This window comes from Rhinolophus sinicus, linkage group LG02 (genome assembly GCF_036562045.2).
Source record: "Rhinolophus sinicus isolate RSC01 linkage group LG02, ASM3656204v1, whole genome shotgun sequence".
NCBI lineage: Eukaryota > Metazoa > Chordata > Mammalia > Chiroptera > Rhinolophidae > Rhinolophus > Rhinolophus sinicus.
Window position 1 is genome coordinate 121,267,271 of NC_133752.1, and position 26,090 is coordinate 121,293,360.

Sequence of the window (26,090 nt, forward strand, 5' to 3'; positions counted from 1 at the left end):
TTATTTTCTTGCTTTTTTTGGATTGATAGTGTTTTGTTTTCTTACCTTTTTCCACTTCATCCTCAAGCAGAATGGAAGTTGTATCAATAATTTCTATTCGTTGGTTAGTTACATGCATATTTAACTTCCAAAAGGCCAGAGTTAATTATATACCTTTATCTACCTCATGAAAAATGCAATAAGCTTAGAATGCTTTAGTTTCAGTGGTTTCCTCTTCCAACTTATATGCAGCTGCTATATAGCACATCTTGTTTTTCTTTCTTTACAAATTAGACATTTTTTAAAATTAGTTTGATATTTATTTAAATATATCTAAATATTTTTCAATATTTTTCTTGCTTTTTGGACACCTGTCTGGCATAATTTCCCTTCATCCTAACATACATTGTTTAAAAGTTCCTTTAGGGAAAGTCAATTAATATCCTCATTCTATCTTCATTCTTGAGATACTTTTTCTGACTCTACAGAAATGTGAATATGTTTTGCTTCAGCACTTTGATGTATTATTCTATTGTCTTTTGGCTTCCATTGTTGCTGTTTAGAAGTCACTGTATTACAGTGTGTTGTTGTGTTTTTTTTTCTTTTTAAAAACTGCCTTTTCTTTCTAACTACTTTAATCATCTTCTCTTAGTTTTTGGCATTAAGTATATTTACTACAGTGTATTTATGTCAGCTTCTTTTAATTTATCCTTCTTGAGTACTATTCACCTTTTCTAATTGAAAAATACTCTTTCATGAATTTGGGGATATGCTGAAGAATTATCTTCTTTACTATATCTTCTCTCTCCCTATTATCTCATATTGAACTCAATTTTGACATATATGAGAGCTTTTTGCTTTCCTTTATGTATTTTAACATTTTTTGAACTTTTAAATATCTGTGTTTCATTATGGGTAATTTTCAGACAGACATATATCAGTTTTTAACTTCATTTGTGTCTGTTCAAATCATGTATTGGGTTTCTAATTTAAGTTATTATGCATTTAATAAAAAATATTTACTTAGTTTCAATATTCGTAGTCAACTATGACAAGTATGTTGCCTATGCATCATATATTCTATACGCTTTTTATATTTGAAACATTTTCAACATTTCTTATTTTTATATTGTTTATTTGATACTGTTACTATCTATACTCTCTTTTAGTATGATTTCAAACTTTTTTTTTATATTTACTATTATTCTGTATCATTTGTCATCTTAAGAATATTTGTACTATGTCATTGTAAGCTTGTATTGCTTCAAACTATATATATAGGAATAATTTGAATTCTGGGTTTAGCATTTTTATTTCCTCCCAAGGAATATATATATATATATATATATATATATATATATATATATATATATATACACATATATATAGTTTCTTCTAAATCCCCATCATGCACTTCCTAACTAGAACTGTATAAAACTAAATTTTGTGTTTGGAGTTCTCTGTAACATTGCTGGGACTATAGTTTGTGGTCACAGGATACTTTCTCTCTGTCTCTGTCTCTCTCTCTCTCTCTCTCTCTCTCTCTCTCTCTCTCTCTCTCATATATTTTTCTCTCCGTGCATAGCCAAAGTGAGACGGCCATGATGTCTCCATCATCTCCCTCTAGTAGTGGGATTATATTTTTGCAATTCACCCACTGAGGGTAGCAGCTTCCAGGGATCCTAAATTATGCAGTGTTTTCCATTTTTTCTCTCTTTCACTTAAGCTGTTATTTGGCTTTGCCCCTATCTCTTGCAATTAATCTACAAACTTTAGATCAGTGGGCATAGTCAGAAGCTACCAGGCAAATACAACAATCCTAATTCTTGGATTTTTATTTTCTCTCACCTTTTATCCAGTAATTCAAAGATATAACTGGGACATTTGTGTTTCCATTCTCGGAGAGTTTTCTGGTCAAAATCAGAAACAGAACAAAGGCAAACTTTTTTCTCCCTCTGCTCACTAGTCTTGAAGGAAAATGTGAAGAATCCAGTGCTCCTGAAGGCAACTGGAGAGAGCAACGTGTCCCTAGACTGAGTTGAAAGTGAATAGAGTTAGGCTCCTCAGAGGTTGTGTTTTTTTCTGTGGGAGCATCTCAGGAGGCCGCAAAGTGCATCTAGTGATGCTGTTTCCTATGCAGGCAGGTGTGCAGACTTGTTGAGGATTCCTGTCCCCACATATGATGCAGTGCATGCGAAGTCTCTTGGGTTTGTATCCATGAGAACCTAGGGAAGACAAGACCCCATAATAACTGAAATACACACGCACACTCACTCACACACACACACAGGACAATTAAGTTTGTGAACTCATCCTAGAAAAAGTGCTACCTACCTCATTGATAAATATCACTACGGTCACCTTCGAAGTTCTCCCCTTTGGAAGCTATGCACTGATGCCATTGCCTAGTCCACCCTTTAAAGCAATTTTGGAACTCTTTTTCTGGAATGGCCATCAGAGCTGTCATTATATTCCCCTTGATGCACTGAATGTCATCAAAATGTCTTCCTTTCAATATTTCCTTTATCTTCAGGTAAAGAAAGAAGTCATTGGGGGCCATATCAGATGAGTAGGGAGGGTGATTCAATACAGTTATTTGTTTACTGGCTAAAAACTTCCTCACAGACAGTGCCCTGTGAGCTGGTGCATTGTTGTGATGCAAGAGCCATAAATTGTTGGCAAAAATTTCATTTTGTCTAACTTTTTCAAGCAGCCTTTTCAGCACTTACAAATAGCACTTGGTTACCTGTTTGTCCAGTTGGTACAAATTCATAATGAACAATCTCCTAATATCAAAAAAGGTTAGCAACATCATTGCAACAAGTTTGTGAACTTAATTGTCGGACTATATACATATACATATATACACACACACACATATATATATGTGTGTGTGTGTATATATATATATATATATATATATATATATACACGCATACACATAGGAGGCCGTAATGTGCATCACATATATATATACATATATATATACACACATATATACATATGTACATGTACATATGCATATGTATATATATGTATATATACACATATGTATATATGTGTGTGCGTGTGTGTGTGTGTATATATATATATATATATATATATATATATATATATATATGTAATGAGCCAAAGAATCTCCGAAAGGGGGTTGGGAAAGTGAAAAACATAGGCAGATTTGGATTTTAAATGAATTCTAAGACACAAAGAAATTGTTTATTTCTGTACATCTCATCCATACCTGCTGTTCATACCTGTAGCTGTTTCACATGCTCCCTCCCAAGTATCATGACCGTCTTTGAAAATAACTGTTTCCTTTCTTATTCACATTCTTTTGCATATTCAGGAAGCATCTGTGTCCCAAAATATATGCATATGCAATTATGTGTGTGTCCGTGTGTCTGTATGCTGACCCCATTTTCAGATTTTTATAGAAATTGTATATTTCTCCATGTTTTATAGTAGTTATACATCTTAATGTTCCATTAATCATTACAATTGTACAACTGTTAGAATATATATACTGGGGGTGCCAAAAAATATACACACATGGACATTTTGGTCAACGTTGCTCAAGCAGTAGTTTGCCGTCATTAGAAGTGTCTGGACGCTGATGGTAAGCACTTTGAGCACCTCTTGTAATTGCATTCATCTTTTGTTATCAGTATATATTGAGTATATACGTGACTTGTATTCATCTTTTGTTATCAGTATATATTGAGTATTACAATTTTAATAGTTTTTTTCCTTTCTTACAAAAAATGTGAACACATTTTTTTTTGCACCCTCTCTATATATACCCAAATTTACTCACAAATTAATTAGCATTTGGTGACACAGCCATAAAATTCAGAAGTACATAGTGCAACAGCAAAGCAGGTTACAGCAGTCGCTAATAGCTTCAGACCATGGATTATTTTCTCTATCTACATTCATTGAGTCTGGATTTTTCTGCTTACTTCAAATACACTACAGGCCGATTTTTACAACTGACTCAACCCTGTTATAATATATTTTCATAATGTAATGCAGCAATGTTACTCTGTGCGAATAGTGAGGAGAGATGAATTCTAGTCCATAATCATAATTCCCTGGGTATATTGTATGTCTTCTCATTTGTAAAGCGAGGCATGCTAACCACCTATTTATTTCACAAAGTTATTGAATGACTCAAATGACATAACAAATGTGAATGTGCCTTAATGGTAGTGAGTGCTAAATATAAGGTATTATTATGATTCCCTTGTTCTTCTTACAGATACCTCAGGTCGATTTTTGCAAAGAGAATTAAATAAATTTATTGTACCATTTCATAGGCTATTCAGATGTTTCCGTTATTTTTTATTTTCGGTTTTCAAAGTTTCTGATACAATTTTCTGTAGGAAACTAATGATGATGCTTTCTAATAGCTTTTGAATTCCCTTGCATATGATGGCTGTAATATTTTCTAAGAACTACTGAAATTTGGCATGACTTTCTCTTCTCAACGTTGAAGTAACTGGGTTGTATAGAAATAAGCTTTGCTAGTGTTTGTTCCCTTATAGGCCAATGATTTTCTGAAATGCACATTTTCAATTGATTGGGATATAATTTCTAGATTTATTCCTGAACAACAACAAAGATGTTATTTTTCTCTCCTCAGAAATATTTCTAAGCCTAATGAAATTTTTATAAGGTCAGTTAAAGGTTTACTGAATTTTTTGCTTTTTCCCTTTTGTCTTTTTAATGCTTTGTACACCATCTAAAATTGGTGCTTTATCAATTTCAGGTGAATTTTGATCTTTTAAAAAAATGTCATTCATTTTTCTTCATAGCTTAACTTTTCTGTCTTGTCTCAAAAACAAATCAAATATTTGAGTCATGTAGCATCCTATTAGTATAAGCCAAGTTAAGATATGATTCAATTTTCTATTCTGAAGAGAGAAGTTTACTGTTATTAATACATCAGTATGTGCACAAATTACAGATATGAGATTATAAATTTAAAATTATGTTCATTACCTTCTTGAGAAACAATATAAAATTATTCTAAAGAATGTTTGTCATAAGATTCCAGATAGTTGGGTAAATGAAATGGCTTCCTATTAAATAATTAGAGTTGTTCTCCTGGTACTCATGCAACTGTTCATAATTGAATATCTTTGGAAGCTTCATATAAGTTCTTAGGCTGTAATAATTTATTGTTGCTACAAAATAATAATTCCATTTTTTGATTAAAATAACATTTAATATTGTAAATATCAGAAAATATCCCAGCCCTTTTTTCTATAAGGTGAAATATATTTTAATTCAACTTCATATATGTCATATGTGTGCCAATTATGGCTTCCAAGAAAGCTGCCATTTGGACAAAAGGCACTTATAGTGCATATCTTTATTTAAAAAATACTTTTCTGTTGTTTTGATTACTTGTTTTTTGTTTACTTGATACTTTTCTAAAGTATGTACTATAATTGTACTATAATTGAAAGTAAAGAGTTATTCCTAATATATATTGAATGCTTACCTTATATCAGGTCACTTTCATACAATATCATAAGCCTTCTTTAAAATAAGTCTCAAAACAAAATGTTTATTTTGTTCTTTAGATTCCACTTATAAGTGAAATCAAATTACATTTGTTTTTCACTGTCTGACTTACTCCATTCAGCACAATACCCTCTAGGTCCATCCATGTTATTGAAGACGGCAAAATTTCATTCTTTCTAATGACTGAGTAATAGTCCATTGGATGGACTTATCCATATATCCATTCAGGGACACCCAGGTTGCCTTCATATCTTGACTATTGTAAACAATGCTGCAATGAATATATGAACAAACAGGTCCCCTCAAAGTAGCATTTTGGGTTTCTTCAGATAAATACCCAGAAGTGGGATTAGTAGGTCCTCCTTTTTCTCTTGTTATGGCCTTTGTTTTAAAGGCTATTTTGTCTGGTATAAGTATTGCTACCCCAGCTGTTTTTTTGTGTGTTTTTTTCCGTTTTCATGAAATAAGTTTTTCTATCCATTTACTTTCAGTCTCTGTGTGTCTTTTGATCTGAAGTGATTCTCTTGTAAGCATCACATGTAAGGGTTTCGTTTTCTTATCCATTCTACCACCCTATGACTTTTTACTGGAGCATTTAATCTGTTTACATTGAAAGTAATTGTTGATAGATATGTAGTTATTGCCATTTTATTACTCATATTATTTATTTATTTGTTTGTTTATGTATGTATGTATTAAAGAAGACCCTCTAACATTCCTTGGAATACTGGATTGGCGGTGATGAACTCCTTTAGCTTTTTCTTGTGTGGGAAGCTCTTTATCTCTCCTTCGTTTTTAAAATATAGTTTTGTTGGGTAGAGTGATCTTGGTTCTAGCTTCCTACGTTTTCATCACTTTGAATATTTTCTGCCATTCCCTTCTGGCCTGCAAAGTTTCTGTTCAGAAATCAACTGACAGTTTTACGGGAATTCCCTTGTAGGTAACTAACTTCTTTTCTCTTGCTGCTTTTAAGATTCTTTCTTTCTCTTAACTTTTGGCATTTTACTTATGATGTGTCTTGGGGGTGTGGGCCTGTTTGGCTTCATCTTGCTTGGGACTCTCTGTATTTCCTGGGCTTGAATATCCACTTCCTTTGCCAGAAGAGGAAAATTTTCTGTCATTATGTCTTCAAATATGTTTTCAATTCTTTATTCTCTTTCTTCTCCTTCTGATACCCCTATGATATGAATGTTGGTGTGCTTCATGTTATCCCAGAAACCCCTTAAACTGTCGTCATTTTTTTTTTTGGGGGGGGGTTCTTTTTGCTGTTCTGTTTGGGTGCTTTCTGCTACCTTATCTTCTAAATCGCTGATTTGATCCTCTGTTTCATCTAACCTACTATTAATTCCCTGTAATGTATTCCTCATTTTAGTTATTGTAGTTTTTATTTCTGACTGGTTCTTTTTTATGTTTTCTATCTCCATTTTTAAGTTTCTTATCTCTTTGTTGAAGTTCCCCCTGAGATCATGAGCATCCTTATAACCACTGCTTTGAACTCTGCATTTGATATGTTGCCTGTCTCCATTTTGTTTTCTTTTTCTAGAACTTTGTTTTGTTCTTCATTTGGGACACGTTTCACTGTCTCCCCATTTTGGCTGCCTCCCCTGTGTTTTTTTCTATGTAGTAGGTATGGCTGCTATGTCTCCCAGTCTTAGTAGAGTGGCCTTATGTAGTAGGTGTTCTGTGGCACAGTGGCACAGTCTCCCTGGTCACTAGAGCCACATGCTCCAGGTGTATCCCTTGTGTGGGCTGTATGTGCCCTCCTGTTATAGTTGAACCTTAGTTGCTGTTTGCATGTCATTGTGAGATATTGATCCTGGGGTTCCTTGATTGTGAGGCCCGGCTGTGACTATAGTGGAGGAGCTGTTGTGCAGGGGCTGACCCTATGGAGCAGGATTTGCTTTAGCAGCTCTCTGGTGCCTGCTCAATGTTCCCTTTGAGTGTGTCTTCCTCGGAGGTGGCCAGGTGATGCTCTAGCTCGTCTGAAAGCTGGCCACTATGCCAGTTCCAGGACCACCTAGGAGGGGACCTGCTGCAGGCCAAGTTCAGCTGCAGCTTGTGCCTCACCCATGATCACCTGGCATGAACCACAGAGCAATCTACATATTGGCGCCCCTTGTGCTGTGGTTGGAGGTACCTTGAAAGTCCAAGCCCTGAACCAAGGCTGGCTATCACTAATGTCGGGCTTAGGGCTGCTCAGGCAGAGATACGGGACATACTGAAGCCAAATACTACTTGTTTGGGTTTTGTGAACCTTTAGGAAAGTCTGTAGCTTAAGCCAAGGCAAGTGGTTTGTACAAATAAGCCATGGAAGCGGCTTGGGTGTGCTGGAAATTTGGGTGGGGCATGGCCTCAGAATGATGATGGTGGAGCCAACCATGTTAGCCAGATTGATGGAGACTCAGATATAATGCTGCATGCATCTGCATGCTGGAAAGGGGGAGGGCACAACAAAAAAACAATGGCTTCCACCAATTCCTCCATCTGGGAGAAAGCTGCCCCTCCTGCCCTCACTGTGAAACCAGAAAACTCAGTTCCTCTAGCTGCCTCAGCGCTGGAGCTCAGAGTGTGTGAGTCCATCAGCAAGTAAGTCCATGCATGGTCCCTTTACAACGAGCGTCTGGGATGGCAGCTGCCCTTTGTCTCACTCAGCTATAATCTCCACTGGATTTTACAGCCAGAAATTCTGGAGACTTCTCTCCTCAAATCTGGAACCCTCAGCAGGGCAGTCTGGTGTGGCTCTGGGACCCTTTGCTCCTGCCAGGGGACCCTCCACAGCCAAGACATCCTTCCTGAATTTTAATGTCACATGCAGGTATGGAAGCAGCCCGTTCCGTGTCTCTGTCCCTCCTACCAGACCCAAGGTAGCTTCCCCTATATATCCTTAGTTTTAGGGCTTTAGTTCAGGTGATTCTGAATGATTCTCAATATGGTGATTCTCAGTGATGGTTGTTCTGCAGTTTAGTTGTAATTTTGATGTGGTCCTGAGAGAAGGTGAGCACAGTGTCTACCTACTCTATTACCTTGACTGGAAAGCCTCCTCTAAATTTGTTATATATAGGTTTCTGGAACTGTGATAAATAGTGATGAGCTTGATGGGGAAGATGAGAAAGAGAAATGTATTATACATGACTTTCAGATGAACGTAGATTTGCCATATCAAAGATTAGGATACTACAAGAGCAATGTGTTTGGATGTGAGATCAAAAGTTTAAATTTGGTCATGGTGAATGACTCATCCAGGAGGCAAAAAAACATTTTGATATAATAGACTAATTTGTCAAGTGCTGAGTAAAGACTAGCTGAATTCAATTACTTGTCTGTAACTTTGAAATAACTGCTTACTAAATGACTATGAACTGACTGAAAAGGATTGTAAATATGACATATGAAGACATTAAACTCCATGTATCAGTCAGGGTTCAACCAGAGAAACATAGCCAGTAGGATATATATATTAAGAGAATTACTGGAAGTAATTGACTTACATGATTTTTGGAGATAATAATGCAAGTCTGAAATCCCTTAGGCAGACTTTCAGGAGGGTACTCAGGTATGCGTCAAAGCTGCTATCCAAAGGCAGAATATTTTCCCCTTTGGGGAAGACTCATTCTGCTCTTAAGATCTTTCTACTGATTGAATCAGACCCACCCGGATGAACTAAAACAATCCCTTTAGTTAAAATCAACTGTTCCTGGACTTTAGTCACATATACAAAATACCTTCACAGCAACACACAGATTAGTACTTGATTGAATCATTGGGGGTTATAGCTTAGTCAAGCTGACACATAAAACTGAATATCACACGCAGCTCCCTTCTATACTGCAGCTTTCACAAATTCTTTAATTTTAGTAAGTCTTAGTTTTCCTTTATATACATCACTGAGAAATTTTCATATAATTAAATAAGTTAATGGACCATTTGCATTAATCCTCACTAGATATTTATTTCAATATGAGTGCCCTTGAATTTACCTGCTTTCTGACTTTCTTCTTACTTATTTTAATGAATTCTTTTCTTGTGATTCTACCCAAAAGAATGGCTTCATTTTCTGAATGCTATAGTATAATTTGAAAAAAAAAAAGAAAAAAAAGGGCTAGATACCTCTTTGATATGCTAATATTAATTTATCTGTGTATGAGGAATTTCAATGTTCCGGGAAAATAACTATTCAAAAAATGCATATTTACATATTTTGAATGTACAAAGCAGTTTTATAACTCTCACTTCTACATTTAGTACATTAATTTTTCAATATTATCGTGAACTATTATCTTCCCCGTTCCAGCCTACTTTGCTGAGAAACCAATCACATTTCTTTCTGCAAATATATTATTTTAAATGAACAGCAATATATTTTTCACATTATTCTTTTATAACATTAAAATTTGAAATGGTCTTTTTAATTTCCCTTCCTCATTTTCTGTGAAAGTGTAGCTTCATGGAATAATTTTAATGCTCATTTGAATGAGGGAAGAAAAAAGCATTTAGAGAATTCAGAGGAGGGAATGAATGGCTTTTACTAGGGGATTTATAAAATATTTTGTTAACTAGAGGATAACTTTGGCCATGGTCTTGAAGTATGCAGGTGTTTGACAGGTTGGGAGGTGAGTATTCGAGGTTGTGAGAGAAGAGTGTGTCATAGACGAAACTGCAGAGAAGTAGAAGGGCGTGCAATATTCAGGTGAGGGGAGAAATTCAGTGTGAATGAAGTATTGAGTACATGAAGTAGAATAAAGAGAAATCAAAGTGCAGAAGTTGGTTGGGTTTTGAATTGGAGTTACCTACGTCAAACTAAGGAGTGAATAAGCAATAAAAAACCCTGAGGACTAAAGGCTTTTATACTTTACTGGTATTTATTTATATGTGCCTATTACAGTGCTTGATACATAGCAGACATTCAATAAATACTTAGATGATGGAACACATCCCGTGTTGTTTACAAGAGCATATCTGTTTTTAAACAAAATAGCTCTCTTTGTTGTATTGAGGAGTAAATTTGATGATGATGGTGAGAAATGAGTCGCAGAAATATCAAATAGGACATTAGAAAAGAGACAGAGTTTGAGAACTTTCTTTTTCTACCCATAAGCATTTTAAAAGATAGATTTTGTATTGGAATAAAAAGTTTTAAAATGTGTTTTTATGAAAAAGGCAGTTGTGCACTATATCCTTAAATCACATTGAAACTCGTCCATGAGCAATAACATTTACAAACATCTAAAACTATATCAGGTGGAGAATAGTGTTATGCAATTTCATAGAGTTTTTATGTTCTTTTTTGTGTGTGTGTGGAAAGAGATTCTGAAAAACATCTTTGAGCATTGGATTTATGTTGTGAATTTGCCAACATATTTTTCTGTGACAGCAAAGATATTCAAGAGATAACAAGAAATTGGATCTGAAATAATAGTCTAGCCCTGGGATTGTAGCTCTTTCTGCTGATGAATAATTGGGTTGTATCTAAAGGTAATACTTTTTGCTAGGCTGGTGTATCCCGCTGTGCCTCTGAAAACTTTTTATCCTCTGCACAAATTGATCCCAACGATTAAAGAGTTCATGGTTGTGGTTTCAAGTTGGACTTATTGACATCTATTCTTATTGACTGCAAAAACAGATTGATGAGCAATTTATTTTAATACTCTTGGGAAAGGAGTGGGATTACTTCAGAATGCTTGTTGGTTAGTAGTTTTCCAGCATTGTCTGCCGACTTTAACACCCACAATAAACTTATTTGTTTCTAAATTTGTATGATTTAAGATAGATACTGCATACCATAAAATAGAAAATAATATCATCCAGACCTTACATTTTGCTTAAAATTATAATGGAATTAAATAAAGCCAACCCAAATGATTGCATATGAACAAGCATCGGGTATAAAAATATTTTGATACTAGTAATCATGAATTTTTAAATGAATTTCTCAAAATATCAATTTAAAAAAAAGACTTGAGAGGACGAACTTATATACGTGCAATACTAAGTGAAACATAGACATAGATTTTTTTTTTTTTTTTTTTTTTAACACAGAGGCATTTAATATGGTGGTCACCCAGGTAGCCCTGTATAGTTCTTACTCCCTGATAGCTAATGCTTTAAACCAGAGTCAGGGATCTTTCCCACCAGGCCAAAAATCTGTAGTTCTTTAGACATGTAGAGTCAGAGAGAGTTTAAGTAGAGATTAAATATCTATTTGGTTGAATAGATATTTTCAGCGTCAGACAGATGCTGTTGATAACTGCATCAGTTTAGTCATGAAGTAGGACTTCTTGTGAGTGTATCCATTTCTTTCTTTCTCTGTCTGGATCCTTCCCTGAGAAAGACTGATGGCACAGTGTGACCCTCAACTGTATTTCTCAGTCTCACATGGTAGGCATAGCATATTAGAGGAAATTAATTTTGACTAAGGCATTTATCTCTATCATTTGTACTATCAAACCTCAAGCTAAAGTTCAAGTTGGACTTTTCACACTTTTGTTCCTCTTTTAGTTTGTACCTCTAAGATGTGTACCTACGGTTTACCTAATGTAACTTCACACGTATATATTAAAATTGTTAATCAGGCTTTGGGCTCTATCTTTATCCAGTATACATTAAAAAAAATCCATGCTTCAGTTATGTGTTCAAACTTATACATAAATAAATAACTGAAAAAAGTTACATTTTGTTGATTTACTGTCAACTTGTTCAGCATAGGACAAAAGTGTCACAAATGCTCTTCACCTTCCTTGGCACAGGTGGACACAGGTAAATGTCTTTCCTTATAAGGCATGGCCCAATTGTTCACCCAGTAATGTTTCATGCCTTCTGTGGACACCAAACACTTTAATTTTTAGTGGGAACTAAGAAAAGAAAGGAAATCTCCCTTTTTTCCTGAGTTGTATAGACTATATTATACTGCTTTTTAATTTATCAGTGTACCAATCTCCCAAACTGAGCCCTGGAAGGTGATAAGATACCATCAAAGAGCAACAGATGTCAGTTTAAGAGGATGTGCACCTTTCTATGGGAACTTTAACATCAACTGGAATTGCACTGCCTGGGACGGGAGGTAGAGAATGGAGACAACATTTCAAGTAATAACTGAACCACATCATATTACTCACTTCACCTTTCATAAATAGAAATTACATGTATTAACTCGCTGAAATGTTTCATGATTGTGACTATGCAGATCAAAATCAAAGTTCATAATCATATTTCTATCAAATCCTAATCAAAGAATTTACCAACCCACCAGTTGCCCTGTAAAAGAATGTCTTCTTGAAGTTCAGGCATTATGTGAATACTAAGGAAAAAGATATTGTTCACTCTATGTTAAAAGGAAAATTGCAGAAAGACTACTTTTTATAGGATACATTTCTGTGCTAAATGATTGCACATAGAGAAGTTAACAAACTCCCATTTATAAGTTATTTTGAATGTATCTTTTTTTCTCCTTCCATGGGATTAATTCTTTCTAGTCTCCTTTGTCACTGGAAATCTTTTTTTGGTACACTCCTGTCTTTAAATTTTTACCTCCCCCAACTTCTATCTTAGAACACTGCTTAATACCAAGCACAGCTCACCAGTTTATCTGCTTAAACAGAAATCTCTCATTGAAAATTAAGAAATAATTGTAGGTTTTAGACTCTCTGAGTGTCCCATCTAGTTTAATGTTGATTTCTATATTATAGCATAGTATTCAGAATACTACACAGTAGTTTAACAAATGTATGTTTAATACAAATATATTTTTCAGAGCTTTATTGGTCTTACAGTAAATTAATTAATTAACATTAATTATAATTGTACTAGGAGAGTTTCAGTGCTTGGTGATGATAATATACTACCCTGACTGAACATGTTTTCACTTTGCCAGGCACTGTACATATATGAATGAATTAATTGCTAGTGATGAGCTAAGTTCCTTTCATTAAACCATTTTATTTATTTTTTAATTAAATTTATTGGGATGACAGTTAATATAATTATTTAGGTTTCAAGTATCCAATGCTATAACACATCATCTATATATTGCATTATTGCATTGTGTGTTCACTACCCAAAGTCAGTTCTCATTCTGTCACCATATATTTGACCCCCTTTACCCTCTTCTACCTCCCCCCCTTTCCCCTTACCCTCTGGTAACCACTAAACTATTGTCTGTGTTTACTAGTTTTGTTATTTGTCTTGTTCATTTGTTGCTTTTAGTTTTATATTCTACATATGAGTGAAGTCGTATGGTTCTCAACTTTTTCTATCTGACTGACTTATTTTATATTTGAGAAAATTAAGGAATAGACTAGTTAAGTAACCTTCCACAGATCACAATGCTGTTCCTAGTGTTCAAATATGAACACAGTCTGATATCAAAACGCACTTTCTTTACCACTCTGCTATAAGATAAATACTGACTACCCATCTTAGCCATGATTTCCCAAATTTTTAGATTCTGTGATAAGGTTGACAACTTTTATTTTATCAAGAGTGGTATGAACACAAATACTATTGCCCAGACTATATAATAAAATATATCAAATATATTTTAGTACAAAAATAGAAAGTGCAATAATCATCATGGTGGACAATTCTTTCAACTGACATTAAAAAAAAAAAAAAAAAAAAAATGAACCATGAATCAGTGCATTGACCTCATTTCACTGCTCCCAGGTCACAATGCCATTATGGAGGGCAGTGGCCAATACACGGACACTGGGGACCCTCTTCAGTGCATTACATATTTTGCCATGAACCTATTTCCACTTGTCGCCTTTACTAAGATGGATTTTAACATGCCCTGGAAGCCTACACAGCCAAAGGGCATCATTTGCGCCTGTGGAAATGAGAACATGGCCATTTCACCAGCTGGCCTGCATTTTGGGGTATCTGGGCCAGAAGCCAGCAGCCTTAGGGAATTAGACTAGGATGAAATCCTCTTGAGTTCATGTCCAAGAAGGTATTTTTCAGTGCCCTCAAGGATCAAAGGCGAGGATGAAGCTGATTCTTTATAACTGGCTAATGCAAATTGATAGTAGCATGAATAAATAGCTGTGTTTGAGGCTAAGTTAAAACATGAGTAGCTCTTCAAAGGTACAGGTTCAATTTTAGCTGCTCTTTGGCTGCAGATTCAGTACTGATTCAATTTCAGTACTTAATTATTTCTGACAGCAGATACAAGCACAGGGTTTCTTATATTTCCTCACATGTTAAAAATGTTTACAAGGGGAACATAGAAGACAGTACTCATGAGTGATCATTTGTATTCTTCCCAGGTAAAACCAAAGAATTGAGAATATTTCCTATATCATCAGGAATAGATTTAATTATGTCTCTATAGTTCATCAGCTGTATTTTATTACATTCAAATCACTTCATATTGGAAATACACAGATTACACACTCTGAATCATGAATTCCTTTTACTGGTCGCCAGTAAAATTGCCAGCATCCTTGAATATTTACCTCTCTTTCCTGCCTTCTGAGAAGTGAAGGATAAAGTATTGCCCCTCCAGTCAAAGACAAATCCCTTCTATGGTCCTTTGGATGTCATCACAGCTTGCGTTCTCAGGAATTTCTCTTCTGCATGTCTCTGTTCTACCTCCATTGTCATCTATTTCTCCCTCTCCCTGGGATCTCCTAACTCCAATAAAAACAAGCAAACAAACAAACAAACAAAACCTAAACATATCTTCTCTTATTCCCAAAATTCTACTTTCTGTTCACTTTCATTCCAAAATTTCTTGAAAAGTTTTATGCAGAGATTTATATGAAAGATCAAGTTTATGATGACGTGAATGAGAAGAAAGGAAATATGGAGGAGAGGCAACAAGTTTATTTTAACTGAATGTGCTTTTATGTATGAAGAGCACATTCTCTTTTTATGAATGAGTTGCCTTTTGCTGCATATTATAGTATCAATCAACTTGGCTTAAAACATCATATATTTATTATTTCATAGTTTGTGTTGAACAGAGACTCTGAAAGACTATAATCAAGGAATCTCCTGTTTTTAGTCATCTCAGAACTTGACTCGGAAGGAGTCCACTTCCAAGTGCATATGGTTCTGGGTGGTATTCAGTTTTTCATGGGTTGTTGGCCTAAGGGCCTCAGTTCCGTGCGCCACAGGCCAGTCCAGCATGGCAATTGCTCCATCAAACTCTATAAGCTGAGAAAGTAATAGAGTCTGCTAACAAGATGGAAGCCATAATCTTTAGTAACCTAATCACAGAAGTGACATCCCTTCACCTTCGCCCCATTTTATAGGTTACACACAAGTCACTAAAGCCGTATCAAAGAGAATGAATACATAAAAGTGTGAATATCAAGAGGTGGGGATCATTGGGAGCTATCATCGAAGTTTATGTACATTTATTTCCCCAATTCCTGATCACATAAATGCCAACAAGAATTCTCTACAAAGAAATAAATATAATGTACTAGCAATAATAATAATAATAATAATAAAATGGAATATTGAACAAAATATAAACACAAATGAAGCTATTATTAAGTGAATAAAAATAGCTTGTAAATTACCATGTTCAATGTGATTCAAATTGTATTGAAATAGCAAATGGAAAACATCAGAATTATATGAGTAGGTTGATGGCACAGTTTCAGAGTATAAGGAAAAGACATGTATACAGCCTCCCACATTTTTCCCCCCAGTATGAATAGGAGAAAAGACAAGGGACCGGGTAATTACCAAGAATATAATAGTATTATGCCAGGAATGCTCTATATGTTTTATACATGTATTATGTATGTTATTATTCATGTATAAAATTTAAGTATTTTATGTTTGTTATCTTATGGGGAAGCAACCATTATTTTTAACCCTATTTTTAAAATGAGGAAGCTGAAACCCAGAGTATCATAGCTCATGACTGATGGAGTTAGAATTCAAGTGTGGATTTTCTGAACCCAAAGTCCATGCTCTTAAGTACGAAACAAAACTGCAGGTCGGTTATTACCTGCAATGTATTTTAGTAGGTCCTTTGAGATAATGAGGAACAGGAGGCGGAGAACTATTACTAGTTCCAAAGTAGTAGATGAAGATTGACAAAGGATTACACTTTTCAGTTTAGTGTCCTAAACTGAGACACTTTGGAGTGAAAGGAATTGTTGATAATCACGCAGGAACAACAAGCATAAGCAAGGCTCTATTTCAGGCAAATTGGGTTACCTGGTTACCTTATTTCCCTGGAGTGCACCATGATTGGCTTGTTGATAAGGCCTTCCAAAGGAATGTTCAGACAGGAGATAACTGATGACTTCCTGTCTATCCATAAGTGTAAAATGTATTTATGGGCCAAATACCATTTCATTGGAAAACAACTTTTTGCACACCTATCAAAAACTTCTTTTTCTTTATGTAAGGGCAGTTGAGAAACTAATGTTACCAAGATTAAGTTGCCAATATCAAAGAGTGTGAATGAAACTAAGACTTTAATTAAACATATCACTAGGTTAATTAATTTACCCCATCCCTAGTTCTGCTAGTAAGCATAACCTACATCAGACAAATTATGATTATATCAGTGGTATTTAACTGGAGTTTATTTTGCCTTAGGGAAATTTTGGGAATGTCTGCAAATATTTTTGTTTGTCATAACTGGAGAAGTTGCCGGCATCTAGTGAATGGAGGCCAGGATGCTGCTAAGCATCATTTAATGCACAGGACACCTCTCTCCTCACCACCCTGCCCTTCCCTCCACCTGCTGCCAACAACAAAGAATTATGTAGACCAAATTGTCAATAGTGCTGCAGTTGGAGAACCATACTTTATCTGAAGGAAGAAATAAAGACCTCTTTAGTTCTTTAATTTTTTTCCCCTCGTTACCGTAAAAAGAACTGACTACTTACTTCCATGTTTCAATAAAATGAATCTATATAAATGGTGACAACAGTCATTAGGACAGTAGGTTAGTAAATCAATTTTAATATAGAGTGAAAGAAGCCATCACTTCAGCTCTCCAAATTTAGACTAGTTTTTTATTAAGTATCTCAGAAATGTATGTTCAGCAAATTAAAAAATATATATCTGTTTCAGCCTTTTGACCCTTTCTGTAAGAAATAATACATTAAACCATCATCCCCTTCAAACAGCTTCACATTATTATTAATTATCAAAAACTTCTTTGTGATTCTGAAAGGGAAACATTAAAGAGAAAGAGGGAGAAAAACCATGCTGAGGCAAACTCAACTATTTTTCACCTGAAAAGAGATTTAAAGATGTTAAATATCATAATTTTAAAAAGCAGCATGCTTTGGCTTACATTAATAAATTATATATGAAGCAACTATAAATAGTGTTAGAATATATATTTAAATAAAGGAGAGATATCTCAAACAGTAGGTCATTATGATGACTTATTCCAATCCAAGTGTCCATGAATTTTATTTTTAATATTTCAAATATTGAAGTGACAGATAATAAACTTCTTCGTGCTATTTTTTAGGGTACATTTATAGAAAGCCATTAGAAAAACAATGTGGACATATGACATCACAAAATTTATGTATATTTATCCTATACTCACAAATCAGTTTGAAAAGAAAAAACTGAATTAAATAAATAAATTTATTGTTTCTAATTAAAATGTGGGGATAGAAAATAGCTTCTGTTTTTGTTGTTGTTGTTTATTTGTTTGTTTCTCCTGGAGTTAGTAAATATGGAAGGGCATGAAGAAACAAATTGAGATTATATGGTATATCACCACCCAGAGGATGTCACTATTAAAATTTTAATTCTTCCAGGTTCATTCACATGCTCATATTTAAATTGAATGTTTTTGTGTTTACTGTTTCATATTTTTATAATTTTTTCTGTTACTCTGAAGACAATTGACTGGCTTAACTCAAAAAATCATTTAATAACAAGTTTAGTCAAAAGGCTAATTGTGCTTTTTAAATAGATGTGAGTACAATTAGCTATCAAGCTATCTGTTAATTGTTTTAGCCTTACTATTTTAATTTTCATAAGAATCTTTTTCTTTTTTTTAATTAAAGTTAATTGGGGTGACAGTTGTTAGTAAAGTTACATAGATTTCAGGTGTACAATTCTGTAATACATCATTTATAAATCACATTGTGTGTTTACCACCCAGAGTCAGTTCTCCTTCCATCACCATGTATTTGATCCCCTTTACCCTCATCTACCACTCCTCTCCTCCTTTACCCTCTGGTAACAACTAAACTGTCTGTGTCTACGAGTTTTTGTTTCCCATTTGTTTGTCTTGTTCTTTTGTTGTTTTTGGTTTATATACCACATATCAGTGAAATCATATGGTTCTCTGCTTTGTCTGTCTAACTTATTTCACTTAGCATTATAATCTCAAGATCCATCCATGTTGTCACAAATGGTCCTATTTCATCTTTTCTTACCGCCGAATAGTATTCCATTGTGTATATATACCACAACTTCTTTATCCATTCATCTATCGAAGGGCATTTTGGTTGATTCCATGTCTTGGCCACTGTAAATAAAGCTGCAATGAACATTGGAGCACATGTGTCTTTATGTATAAATGTTTTCAGATTTTTTGGGTAGATACCCAGGAGAGGGATTGCTGGGTCATACGGTAATTCTATGTGTAATTTTTTGAGGAACCTCCACACTGTCTTCCATAGCAGCTGCACCAGTCTGCATTCCCACCAACAGTGTATGAGGGTTCCTTTTTCTCCACAGCCTCTCCAACACTTGTTACTATTTGTCTTGTTGATGATGGCCATTCTAACTGGGGTGAGGTGATGTCTCATTGTGGTTTTTATTTGCATTTCTCTAATGATTAGTGATATTGAGCATTTTTTCATATGTCTATTTGCCATTTGTATGTCCTCTTTGGAGAAATGTCTCTTCAGGTCCTCTGCCCATTTTTCAATTGGGTTTTTTGGTTTTTTTTTTGGTTGTTGAGTTGCATGAGTTCCTTGTATATTTTGGATATTAGCCCCTTATCGGAGGCAGTATTTGCAAAAATCTTCTCCCATTCATTTGGTTGCCTCTTTATTTTGTCAATGGTTTTTTTTGCTGTGCAGAAGCTTTTAAGTTTGATATAGTCCCATTCATTTATTTTAGGTTTTACTTCCATTGCCTTTGGAGTCAAATTCATAAAATGCTCTTTGAACCCAAGGTCCATAAGTTTAGTACCTATGTTTTCTTCTATGCAGCTTATTGTGTCAGGTCTTATGCTTAAGTCTTTGATCCATTTTGAATTCATTTTGGTACATGGTGACTGATAGCAGTCCAGTTTCATTCTTTTGCATGTGGCTTTCCAATTCTCCTAGCACCATTTATTGAAGAGGCTGTCTTTTCTTCACTGTATGGTTTTTGCTTCTTTGCCAAAAATTATCTGTCCATACTTATGTGGTTTTATTTCTGGGTGCTCAATTCTATTCCATTGGTCTACATGTCAGTTTTTCTGCCAATGCCATGCTGTTTTGATTATTGTTGCCCTGTAATACAAGCTAAAGTCAGGCAATGCGATACCTCCAGCATTGTTTTTTTTTTTCTTAAGATTGCTTTGGCTATTCGAGGTCTTTTGTAGTTCCAAACAAATCTGATGATTTTTTGTTCTATTTCTTTAAAAAATGCCATTGGAATTTTAATGGGGATTGCATTAAATCTGTATATTGCTTTGGGTAATATGGCCATTTTAGCTATGTTGATTTTTTTACGCCATGAGCACGGAATGTCTTTCCATTTCTTTGTGTCTTCTTCAATTTCTTTTTAAAATGTCTTATAGTTTTCAGCACCTAGGTCTTTCACATCCTTGGTTATGTTTATTCCTAGGTACTTTACTCTTTTTGCTGCAATTGCAAAATGAATTGTTTTTTTAATTACTTTTTCTAAGATTTCATTGTTTTTACATAAGAATGCAATGGACTTTTATACGTTGATTTTGTGGGCGGGAAATTTACTGTATTCGTTGATTGTTTCTAATAGCTTTTTGGTGGAGTCTTTAGGGTTTTCTATATATAATATCATGCCATCTGCAAAGAGTGACAATTTAATTTCTTCATTCCCAATTTGGATGCCTTTTATTTCTTTCTCTTGTCTGATTGCTCTGGCGAGGACTTCCAAAACTATGTAGAAAAGCAGAGGTGATAGGGGACAGCCCTGTCGTGTTCCTGAATGTAGAGCAAAGGACTTCAGTTTTTCACCATTAATTATGAGATTAACTGAGAGTTTGTCACATATGGCCTTTGTTATGTTAGGGTATTTTCATTATACCTATTTTATTAAGTGTTTTAATCATAAATGAATGTTGTATCTTGTCAAATGCTTTTTCTGCATCAATTGATATAGTCATATGATTTTTGTCCTTTATTTTGTTTATGTGATGTATCACATTGATGGATTAGCGTATGTTGAACTATCCTTGTGCGCCTGGGATGAACCCCATTTGGTCGTGATGAATAATCTTTTTAATGCATTGTTGTATTCGATTTGCTAGAATTTTGTTTAGGATTTTTGCATCTGTTTTCATCAGAGATATTGGTTTGTAGTTCTCTTTTTTTGTGTTGCCCGAGCCAGGTTTTGGTATCAGGGTAATGTTAGCCTCATAAAATGAGTTAGGGAGTACTGTCTCTTCTTCAATGTTTTGGAAGAGTTTGTGCAGAATTGGTATTAGATCCTCTTTGAAGGTTTGGTAGAATTCACTAGTCAAGCCATCTGGTCCCGGACTTTTGCTTTTGGGAATGTTTTGGATGACTGATTCAATTTCCTTACTGGAGATCGGTCTGTTTAGATTTTCCAGTTCTTCATGGTTCAGCCTAGGAAAGCTATATGTTTCTAAGAACTTGTCCATTTCTTCTAGGTTATTGAATTTGGTGTCATATAGTCCTTCATAGTATTCTTGGATGGTCCGTTGTATTTCTGTGGTGTCTGTGATAACTTCGCCTTTTTCATTACTGATTTTGTTTATTAGTGTCTTCTCTCTTTTTATCTTAGTTAACCTAGCCAAGGGTTTGGCAATTTTGTTAATCTTTTCAAAGAACCAGGTGTTTATCACATTAATTTTTTCTACTGTCTTTTTGTTCTCTATTTCATTTAGTTCTGTTCTGATTTTTATTATTTCCTTTCTCCTGCTGACCTTGGTTCCATTTGTTCTTCTTTTTCTAGTTCTTTAAGCTGTAACGTGAGGTTATTTATTTGGGATTTTTCTTGTACTTTGAGATAGGCCTGTAATGATATAAATTTCCCTCTTAAAACTGCTTTCGCTGCATCCCCCAAATTTTGGTAGAATGTATTTTCATTCTCATTTGTTTCTATGTATCTTTTGATTTCTCCTTTAATTTCTTCTCTGACCTGGTCGTTCTTTAAAATAATCTTGTTTAATCTCCATGCATTTGTGGTTTTCCTGCTTTCTTTTTGCAGTTGATATCCAATTTCAAAGCCTGGTGATCAGAGACTATGCTTGGTATGATTTCAATCTTCTTAAATTTGCTGAGGTTAGTTTTATATCCCAGTATATGGTCTATCCTTGAGAATATTCCATGTACACTAGGCAAAAGAAAATGTATAGTCAGATATTTTAGAATGAAGTGCTGTATAAATATCAATTATTTCCATTTCATGTAATGTGTCATTTAGGGCTGCTATTTTGTTATTTATTTTCTGCTTGGATGATCTATCCATAGCTGTCTATGATGTATTTAGGTCCCCCAGTATAATTATGTTTTGGTCAATCTCGCCCATTAGCTCTGTTAATAGGTGCTTGGTATATTTTGGTGCTCCCCCGTTGGGGGCATAAATATTGATGACTGTTATATCTTCTTGTATAGTCCTCTTTATCATTATGAAATGTCCATCTTTGTTTCTTGTTGCTTTTTTTTACCCTGAAGTCTGTTTCATCTGATACCAGTATGGCTACACCTGATTTTCTCTGGATACCATTTGCTTGGAGTGTCAATTTCCACCCTTTCACTTTGAGTCTATGCTTGTCCTTGTAGCTGAGATGTGTCTTGAAGACAGCATATGGTTGGGTTTAATTTTTTGATCCAATCTGCTACTCTGTGCCTTTTTATTGGTGAGTTTAGTCCATTTATATTTAGGGTAATTATTGATAAGTGAGGATTTCCTATCATTCTATCTTTAGTTTTCTGTTAAGATTGTGTCTCTATTGTTACTTTGCCTTTTTGTTGTTGTCTACTATTCCTGTGTGGTGGTATTCTTTGATGTTTCCCACTGTTTCTTCTTTTATTACAGTATATGTTTCAGTTCTGGAGTATTATTGAGTGGTTCCCCTAAGTTTATGTAAAAGAAAGTTTGATACTTAGAGTATTCCATTTTCTTCAGCATGCTTACTTTCTCCATTCCCATATTCCAACTCAGGCCTATACTCTCCCCCTTTTTATGTTTTGGTTTCCACAAATTGTACCTCTTGATGGCAGTCAAATAGCTTCCTTTAGTATTTCTTGTAGTGCAGGTCGTGTATTAGAAAATTCCTTCAGCTTCTGTATGTCTGCAAAGGCCTTTATTCCTCCTTCATATATAAAGGATATCTTTGCTGGGTATATTATTTTGGGCTCATAATTTCTCTCTTTCAATAGTTTGAATATTTGGTTACACTCCCTCCTAGCTTGTAGAATTTCTGCTGAGAAATCTGTTGATAATCTAATGGGCTTTCCTTTGTAGGTTACCGTCTTCTTTTCCCTGGCTGCCTTGAGGATTCTTTCTTTGTCGTTGATTTTAGACAGCTTCAATACAATGTGCCTTGGAGAAGGCCTGTTGGGGTTGAGGTAATTAGGTGTTCTATTTGCTGCTTAAATTCAAGGATCCAGTTCTGTCCACAAGTTTGGGAAGTTCTCATCGACTCTTTGTTTGAATATACTCTCTGTTCCCTTCTCTCTTTCTTCTCCTTCTGGTATGCCCATTATTCTTATATTGCTCTTTCTGATAGAGTCAGAAAGTTCTTGTAGAGTTCTTTCATTTCTTTTAAGTCTCAAGTATCTTTTTCCTTCCGTCCATGTCATTTCCAGGTTTCTCTCTTTGATGTCTCTGATTCTTTCCTCCATCTGGTCAACTCTACTTCCTAAGCTGACTATTTCATTCTTAATTTCTTCTATTGAGTTCTTAATCTCCAGAAATTCTATTTGGTTCTTTTTTAAAATTTCAGTCTCTTTCGTAAAATGCTCATGTTCTTCTTTGATTGTGTTTCTGAGTTCATTATACTGCGTTTCTGTGTTTTCTTGCTTCTTGTTGAATTTTTTCAGAACTGCAGTCTTGAATTCTCTGTCATTTAAGTCACATATTTCCATATCTTTAAGTTCATTTTCTGGAGACTTTTCACTTTATTTCTGAGCTGCCTTGTTGCCTTGGTTATTCATGGCAATTACTGATTTTTTATTTCTCTTCCTAGACATCTACAGGAGTGGGTTCTGCAACAGGTTGATAGGAAGAGGTCTTTCTTTTGTTTTCCAGTACGTGTTGGTAGAATGTTTTATTTTCTCTCCGACTGCAGGCTTTTATTCTCTCTCACACTGTAGTGCTATGTTTTCTCTGCACTATTCCAGCTTCTCACACAATGGGTGTGATTCCCTGGAAGGTGGGCTTCTGCTCTGTTAACAGTTCGTCTGGGTCATAGGGCACCATGTCCCTGTGGGGATGTGGAGAGTTTTTGAAGTTCCAAAGGTCTTCCTGAACCAGACTCAGAGCCCGTGTGTTTCAGCAGTTCTGTTTACTCCTGCAGGGATCTGCCCAGATAGGTGGGGACAGGGGTAGTGTGGGTTGTGAGAGGTGGCCCAGAGCAATGGCAGTGACCACCACCATAGCTGGTCCTGCTTCCCCAGCTCCCTCCACTTTTCTGGAGTTAGTTAGGCTGTGAGTCCCTGTCTGTGTACCACAGTTCTCAGATCTGCAAATATTTTGTTCTTATGATTTGACAGTGCTACTGTTTTGCTTCTAGCACTGGACAGGTGGGGGCGGGGCGAGCTCTGGGAGGATATGGAGGGGGCGGCTAGTCTCAGTGCCTAAAGCTTCCATTCTCTGCTTGGCAGTGAGGGATTAAATCACCATTTTCAGCTCTCTTCCCTCAGTCTTTGCTCCAAGGTCTCTGCCGTGAGCGTTTGGTTCAGTTTTGTTATATGCTTTCCCCTCAGCCCTGTGGGCCATAAGCAGAGCCCTAGCAGTCTGAGTTCTTCCTTCTCCCACAGCTGTGGTCATTGCAGGATGGCGCAAGCTCGGCACACTAAGCTAGGTCTGCGTCCTGCGCCTGCACAGCTCTGTCTCCGCACTTCTCCCTTCCCTCCTTCCCTGCTCACACAATTTGCCCACCTTTAGGTGAATTCAGTTGTGAGACTCTTCGTCTTGCCTGTCTGCTGTGCAGGGAGTCCTTTGTGGAGTTGTAGTTGTTCAATTTGTTGCAAATTTCAGGGAAGATTTCCAGAGACTCACTTCACTCCCCCATTTTGATGATGTCACTCAAGGATCATTTTCTATTTATGAGAAAGTCATCTAAAAAAAAAAAATCTGAGATACTTCAAATACAGTCTGGAATCCAGTTTCCCTCATAACTACATTTTCTAAGTGATTGAAAATAGTTTGACTAGTCCTAACTCCATTTTCCTACATCATTGCCTGTAAAATGCACACAGGTACACAAATGCACATCATTACATTAACTGATCTTAAGATTAAATTAATATTTAGGAATGATAATGATATAAGGAAACTTGTTATATATGGCTTTAAGGTGTCTATCACAAATTTGAACATATAAGTCAAGACCATGATGGGCCTGTGATTTTATGCTACTTGCAAGTGAATAAACTAGTCTGCCAACATTTAATGGATGCCGGCAGCAAACGTGATATGCTGGGCTCAGAGACAAAGGAGAGTTTATTATACACTGCAATAGTAGTACCCAATGTGTAATCATTTTCTTGTAGCAGTTCCCTGGGCGTAAATTCCCACAGGATGTAATCAGGCAAAGTGGTTCTGTACATGTGGTAAATTGCATAACATGAGAGAAAACCAGAAGCTCAGGAAACCCCAATCTCTTATAAATGGACTACAAGCAAACCTGTCCCTTTGCTTTGTAGAGAGAGATTTTCATTGTATTGAACCCAAAACAAATCTCCACATGCTCCAGAAGGAAACACTATCTTCTAAATTGGTGCACTATTCAAACATCCTTGAAAAGGTAACCTGGAACAAATGACTGGCAGTGCTTCTGTTTGCAAGACTGCAGAAATATTAGAGATTCATGGAGAAGTATCTTCCAACACATACTAGTATCCCAATGATCAACAGAGTCATTGATACAAACAACCTCAGGTCTATTATCTAGTTCTATACTCTACGGAGCTCAGCATAGGACTAATGTGATTGAAAACAAACATGTAACACAGGAAAGAATGTGGTAAGTTCCCTGTCTTATTACTCACTTAAACTGCTCTATGTGAAAATGTCCTATGTCATAGTTAATCTTTCCATGGGAAGAAAAAGGTAAAGGGTTCTCTTGAAAAGACACATGAATTTTTGAAATAGGCAATTGACTATTTGTTCAAATATTAAAACAATTATGAAGTCACCGACCCCATTCCTTTTCCCTCTATTCCCCTGCCATCTAATGTTAACAATTTTTCATTTTC